Genomic DNA, 7110 nt, shown 5'->3' with positions numbered 1-7110 from the left:
TGACTCTGTGTGCTCGTGTGTCAAAGGTGGAGAGTATTTAGTGCATGAACTGTATTATATTATTGACAGCAGTTGTAATTGTAGTATTTGGGCAGTAGTAATAGTACTATTCTATACTTTAATAGGAAGGAAAACATGTTTTATGCTTAAATTTTAAACCATTACAATAATAATAAAAAAAATTAAAAAAAAGGTCTGGATAAAAATAAAAAATAAATTTTAGTTTGACGTACTCTTGTACATTATGTTTATTCACTATATATTTAAATTGTGTTACTATGTTTCATTATAAGGAATCTCTGATGATTAATGCCTTAATATATCAGTTGACACCAATCTGCTCTTTACAAAACCTTCCAACTTTAAGCCTTCAACTAAAAATAGGGTGTACAACATATAGACTAGTTCTTACAGTGATTAATCATCACTTAATATTTATGTGTCAACTGCAGGCTAATTCAATTAAATTCAATTTTATTCATACAACGCCAAATCACAACATCAGGGCACATAATAAGGCAGAAAGCCCAAAAATGAACAATTGCTCACACGGCAGTGGGAGGTAAAAAAAACAACAACTGCCAATTCCTCTGATAACTCCAGAAGCTCCCAATTAGTGTTTCCCTGAATGTCAGTCAAAACAATTATCAATCAATGAGCCGCAATTATGGCTAAACCATAAATCAGACTGCAGGCAATCTTCAGGACAGACTGTCTGCGCTCTTATTTGCAGAATGAGCAGATCAGATTTGGTGTGCATCATCAAACGTATCTGCAACGGTTGCTGTGGTAACGACATTTGTGCAGCTACGCTGGTGACGCGGCTTTCCAACAAGGAAGACATTTATATTTTATTTTGGCTTTTGTCCGTGGACTGTTCTTATCGTTGTCCTCTAAAGTGCCAAAATACACACTTTCTGATAGCGCTCTGCTAGCGGTAGCATAAATTCTGCTCACTCTGTCTCTCCGAAAATGACGTCATGGTGAAAATGACAAATGTGGTTCTGATCCGGATTACGAAAATCGCATTTAATGTGTTTTTTGGTTGTTTTTTTGCTGCTCAGACTTTCAACAACCAATCTGGACACAATCTGGATATCGCAAAATACTGGTTTTGGACTGGCGGTCTGAACAAAAAAATCTCTCAATTTGTACCTCAATAACAACAGCTGAACGTGCGGCTAAGTCTTCATTTTCTGCTGCACAAACAGTGCAACCAAGCGTACCCGAAAGGATTTACTTTCCCACCTAAACTTCGCCCAACTTTAGCCGAGATGTCATCTTTTCATCACCAGTGCTTACTGAGAGGGATCAAATATTGAATGGGACTTTAGCTCTGAGCTCTATAAACAATACCGCAGCCCCGGCAGTGCTTTCTGCTGTAATATCTGTGCAGCCCCTCAGTCCACTCTAACACTGCCTAACCTAAAAAAAAAAAAAAAAAAAAAAAGCATGCCTTGATTACTGAGTCCCTGCTCGGCTTTCCATAAGGATCTCATTCCCTTCTGGAGAGTGGCGGCGGCCATTACAATCAATGCTTTGCATACGGTGATGAATTCTAACACTACGTGGAGCTGTATATGCGCTTGCATTAGCTTGCTACGCATTAGTCTCATGCGCATAAAACCAAGCAGCTCCCATGCATCGTCACTAGAAAGATGCTTCCCTTGGACTCTATATTGACACCTCATGCTCACCGAGTGGGCGGCGGTGGTGATTTCACTTGATAATAAGTCGCCTGACTGCCTAAGTCCATTTCCTTTTTTTTTTTTCTTTTTCTTTTTTTTTTACCCCGGAGGCACATATTCCTCTGTAGAGCTGCTGGGAGATGATAAGACAGTGGAGAGATAACGACTATTGGAACGGCGTGTTATGGTACCTGAGAGGCCTTTCGTTACAGTGCATGTCGGTCTGACAGAAAGTCTGAGGAGAGACAAGGGCAGCGAAGTATTTTCGCTCCTATCGTCACAGTATAGGGATTCTGTATGCTTCAGCTTTAATGACGAAGCATCATCTGTGCACAAAACGCAGCAAAGCTGTTCGAATAAACTTTTTTGAATAGAGCTACACATGAAAAGAAAGAAAAGATAAAATAAGACAAAAACTTGTTTCAATTTTTAAATTTCCCTCCTTCCCAATGTGTCTTTTGAATTTTGAACAGTTTAAAATATCCAAATTTAGACAACTTTTATGAAGTTAAACATAAAACCTCAAGGGCAAAACTGCAGCTTAGTTTGAATCCCAACGGTGGGCTTGTCTTTTTCTGTTCTGGTGTATAACCTTGAAAATGTGATAGACTGGATTCGTATTATGCTCCACATTAAACCTAAATGCAGGGAAGCAGCTGAAAAGATGTTTTAGCTTCGGAGTTGATTATGACACCCTGGACAGCTGCAAGCGTTTAAGAAAATATTTCCGGTTTTGTACAACCCACATTTTATTTTTATTGTGTTTTTCCATTACTCCTATCAGTAATTTGAATGTTATTCATCAGTCATTATTGTTTTTATCTGGGCACATGGAAATATTGGTATATGAACAGCGATGCAATATGGTAAGTGACTAAGAGTGAGGAGTTAACTATTTCACGTCGTTTGGTTTTGCAGGTATTTAATCAGGAAAGAATGGGTCAAATTGTGTCTTGTTCAAATGATGGCACTAGTCACAGGCATTCGTATTCATCCTCTGGGCACTATGAATATCTGTACCAAATGTCATGTCAATCCGTCCGATGGTTGTTGACACATTTCACGAAACATCACAACATTTGATCTCATGGAGGCTCTGGAGAAGAAAGGTCAAGGTAACAGTAAAGTCAGGAGGGTTCATCCTCTTGTGACCATGAATGCCGGAACAAAATTACAGAGCAATCTACCCAGTAGGTGTATGAGATATTTCAGTTTGGAAGCAGTGGGCCAACCCAACCCTTAAAGACATTTTGCAATCCTTAAAAATGTGCCACATTTTCTTTTTGGTAATCAAGTCATGTTGGGACTCACTGAATATAAAAACTCACCTGAGATGTCAGTTATTATCATCCAGTACAGCTTAGAGTACATATACACACACAGTTACAGCACATCTGGAAGGTTACAGTTGTGGCAAAATGCCTCTCTGCAAAACTAATGGGTGTTTACACAGACACTTTGGGTAATAACTTACCTTTAATGTTCTCCCTGGACTTCGCTTGCGTTTAATGTTTGGATAATGTGCTTGAACAGTCTCCCTCTTTGTTTCCGCTTCTCGCTGTAAAATCTCCCACATATCACACAGAGGCTGGTCAGTAAATTGCACAATCCATTGGAATCCTGGGCCAAATATGAAATTACTAAACTTTAAAAAAATTAAGAAAAAGGAAAATGTAATGTTTTATTATAGAAAACATCCCAATTGGTTTCAAAAGCTTTTATACAAGCCTCAATCTTTACGGGTACTGACAGAGAAGTTTTCCTCCCAGTAATAAAACAGAATAACACAAGTGAAAACAAGTCGCGATTACTGAATAGTTCCCAGCTGGTGGTTGGCATGGCAACAATGAAGCGCTGCTCTCCCTGCTCTTTATAGGAATTATCAGCACAGCTTGGGCTGCATCTTTGATCAATCTGACACTTGAAAGGAAACTGTGCATTAAAAAAAAAAAGTTGCTGTGTGTATTTATGAATTATTTTAAAAAGCTAATTCTGTCAAGTGTGATTTAAAAAAAACAAGAATCTTCGCTTTTCAAGTTAATACTGCAACGAGTCACATGAAATAGTTTGCATGTGCTTTCACAATATTTTTGCTGCTGTGTAAGATTTGTCTTAAAAACCAATAATCATGCAAATAATTATTTAAAATCCTGTTTTTCTGAGGTCTTAATATGAAAAGTAATGCCAGTTTGATTAAAGTTCCTTGCCGTGTCCAATAATCACCTGTAAAATCAAAGAAAACCTTTTCTGTGCTTGTACTATAATTACAGCCACTTGCACATTTCTGTCTGTCATTTAAAAATGGGAGCAGGATAATGGGAATAATCCCGCCGCCCATTTTCAAATTAAAATTCGGTGTTCGCGGTGAGAGGAGTGTGTGCTCATCTCTTGGAAGCAAATCCCCCATTTGAATAACTGCCCTCGAGGCATGATGGATGTGATACAGATATTAGATTTCCGTCACTTCAGACTCTGAAGTTTCTGCCACTGGGAGACTAAATAATTGAAGACCTCTCCTATAAAAAATGCAATATATCTGTTTGAGAAAAATGTTGCTTCCTCAAATTTATCAGTCAATATTTCAGAAGTGGGGACGAGTCTATCCCCAGCAGCATAACTATTCGTAAGCACAGGTCTTAAAATGACTCACTTTTACACAAGCATTTATTTTCTAAAAGTATATGTCAGGCATTTTTCATTTTCTCTTTCGGTTGACATGTAAACTTTTTCAATTATAAAACATGAAAAATTGGAAAAGTGGTGTTTTTTATTTCACCGATTTTTTTTTCGTGTCACTCCTATGAAATGTATTGAAATGTATCACATTTGATATATCGAACATGATTATTAAATTCAAATTCGGTGGACATGTGTATCACACCGAGATGTACAAAAAAGTTCCAATGCACCATTACGTTAACTCAACAGCAAGTCCGCTATTTTGAATTTAGTCACCATTTTTGGCGATTCACACATTGTACTTTAACAAACTCCTCCTACAGATTTTGTCGGACCAACTTGAAATTTTGTCTGTGTACTCTTAATATGTTTGCAATTAAAAGTTATCAAAATAATTTGTTTTCGTCGATCGGTGTGCCCGTGGCGTGGCGGCCAAAAAGTGACCCAAAAATGATTTCTGGGTCAAATTAAAGCCCTAATAAGTCGGGGAGGAGGTGGCCTCGACCCACTGGATCCATGACGTGCATTCACTGCATATCACTGCTTAAAGTTTTAATTCTAGTTTTGTTTTTGTTTTTTAAAACAACTATCATCACTAGCCGTAGGTGATTTTAAAGATCAGATCGGTCTGAGTCATGAAGAAAAAACATTTGCTTTTCTCAGAAGAACTTTTGGAGGTAAGTTAGAGGTCAGGTTGTACATTTGAAAAAAAAAAAACATATTTAAAATGTCTAATAGTTTCCTCACAGAAGAGTTTATCATCTTATGCACGTTTGTTCTTCTTCAAGAGGATGGTTTCAGGCACAGTTACCCATATAATTAATTATTTCAGTTATTCATAACTTTAATTTAAGGGGTGACTGAAGCGCCGCTGCAGAGACTTCAGGAAAGGACTCGCCGTATTTTTTTACAAGGCACGTTGCAGCAGCTCTACATTCTCAAAATCAGAGTTATTAGACCACCTGACCTCCCTCGGTTGTTTTCCATATCCCTCTCTCAGTTAGAGAGAAATTAGCAGAGCTGTTCATTAATTACAGATGAGTCCATGGCCAGATATCTGAGTGCTGCTTGGGCAGGTGTCTGTATCTGTCAACTGAATCCAATTTTCCCAACTCGCGCAACGTTCATGATTTGTTCAATCAAGACGTCACAGACAATTTGTCTGGCATGCCTCGTTCCCCCGGCCACCTCCGAGCTCTTTGCAGAAAAGAAAATTAGAGTATCCGTCAGCTGTCCCTGAGGGTCCTGCCTTTGGGAGATGTAGCATCCTCCCCCTCTGTTGACAGACCTGGCGCCTGCCTCACTTGTCACTGTAATCAGTTTTGTTTTTGCTACCATTGTGCACAACAGCCCTGCTTTATTGCCGCATAGCCGCGTGCAGTCAGGGCTCATTCCACAGTGTTGTATTAAAGCAGGCTGTGTTTAAATGCCCTGACATGAAAAAACAAGGATCCTCTTCAAGCATTGATTTCTCCCTCTCTCCACAGCTTGTAATAAGCAAACATACTTTTTGTGTCCAGCTCCCCACTTATTTGTATTGCTGCGCAAAACAACAATTACGGGCCACTGTTCCATTGACGAATCGTGAATAGCTTCAATTAATCAGCTGGATAATGCTGCATGTGGGCTAGCTGCAGATGAAAAAGGTCACGAGGGGGGGGTTTGGCCCATCATGGATGCAAGAACAAATCTCAGAGATTGATCAACAGTAGCAGCATGTTATTTTAGTAGCCACCGCGTGGTCACTCTGGAAGTGTTGATCTGGTGTGCACAGGGTTTTAGGACCATGAAATAAAACCAAAAGCAGGGTTACTGGTTGTTAAAATGCTGCATTACTTTGTCAACAGGACAACAAAGTGCATCATCTGCAGTTAAGTTAAAGTTTACGCACTAATATTTTACTCATATAACAGGCCTGTGCTTTTTTACACATAAGTATATATTCGACGCAAAGAAGCAAATGAACACAGGTGCTTATCATGGAAAAGGAAACCGAGGCAAAGTTGATGTGACTCAACTTCATGAACATCAATAAAAAAGAAGAGAGGTGTCAAAGAAATGAAGTTTTTGGTAACTTTTAACTCACACTTAAGATTATGCTGCTAATACAGGTGTTGCACAGGTTCCTAGCTAGATATAAATTAAGACTGTACATGGGCTTGTTGCGCCCTTCCAGAAAAAAACACATGAATTTCACATGTGCGAAAAAGCCATGTGATTGTGCACACATGAAACGTGGGTTTGAAACCTTTTCGTGACTTAATTTGTGAAGCTAATGCAGATTCCCATGTGAAAACTTCTCCACGTATGTTATCATATGTTGCAACGTGGTAAACATGTGTGATACAAGTGTTTATGTGTACCACATGTGGTAAACGTGGAAAACCTGTGTTTTTTTTTTTTCTTTAAGGGTGTTCTTCCTCTGCCCTCGTCTCCTGTGGAGTACCACAAGGCTCTATTTTAGGTCCTGCGTTATTCTGTGTATGTACGTTTTTTAATCTTGGCAGAGCTACATACGCTGCACATATACGTTTCAACATTTTCCGACGCTATTCTAAATCCAAGGTTTAAACAAATAAACAAGGTTTCCATCCATCCAATAAAAATTAAAAAAACTTAACTCTACTCTGAAAATGCAGTTTGTCCATCTTTGCACAATAATAGTTGTGAAATTCTTTAGGTTAAGCAGATATAATAAGTATGCAACCAAAGTATCTGCATCATGAGCATGTCAAAACCATTG

This window comes from Brachyistius frenatus, unplaced genomic scaffold, assembly GCF_029030835.1.
Source record: "Brachyistius frenatus isolate BFR_SWC_R1_liver_20210118 unplaced genomic scaffold, ASM2903083v1 Contig_65, whole genome shotgun sequence".
Classification (NCBI taxonomy): Eukaryota; Metazoa; Chordata; class Actinopteri; family Embiotocidae; genus Brachyistius; species Brachyistius frenatus.
Note: the sequence above shows the minus strand (reverse complement) of the source record.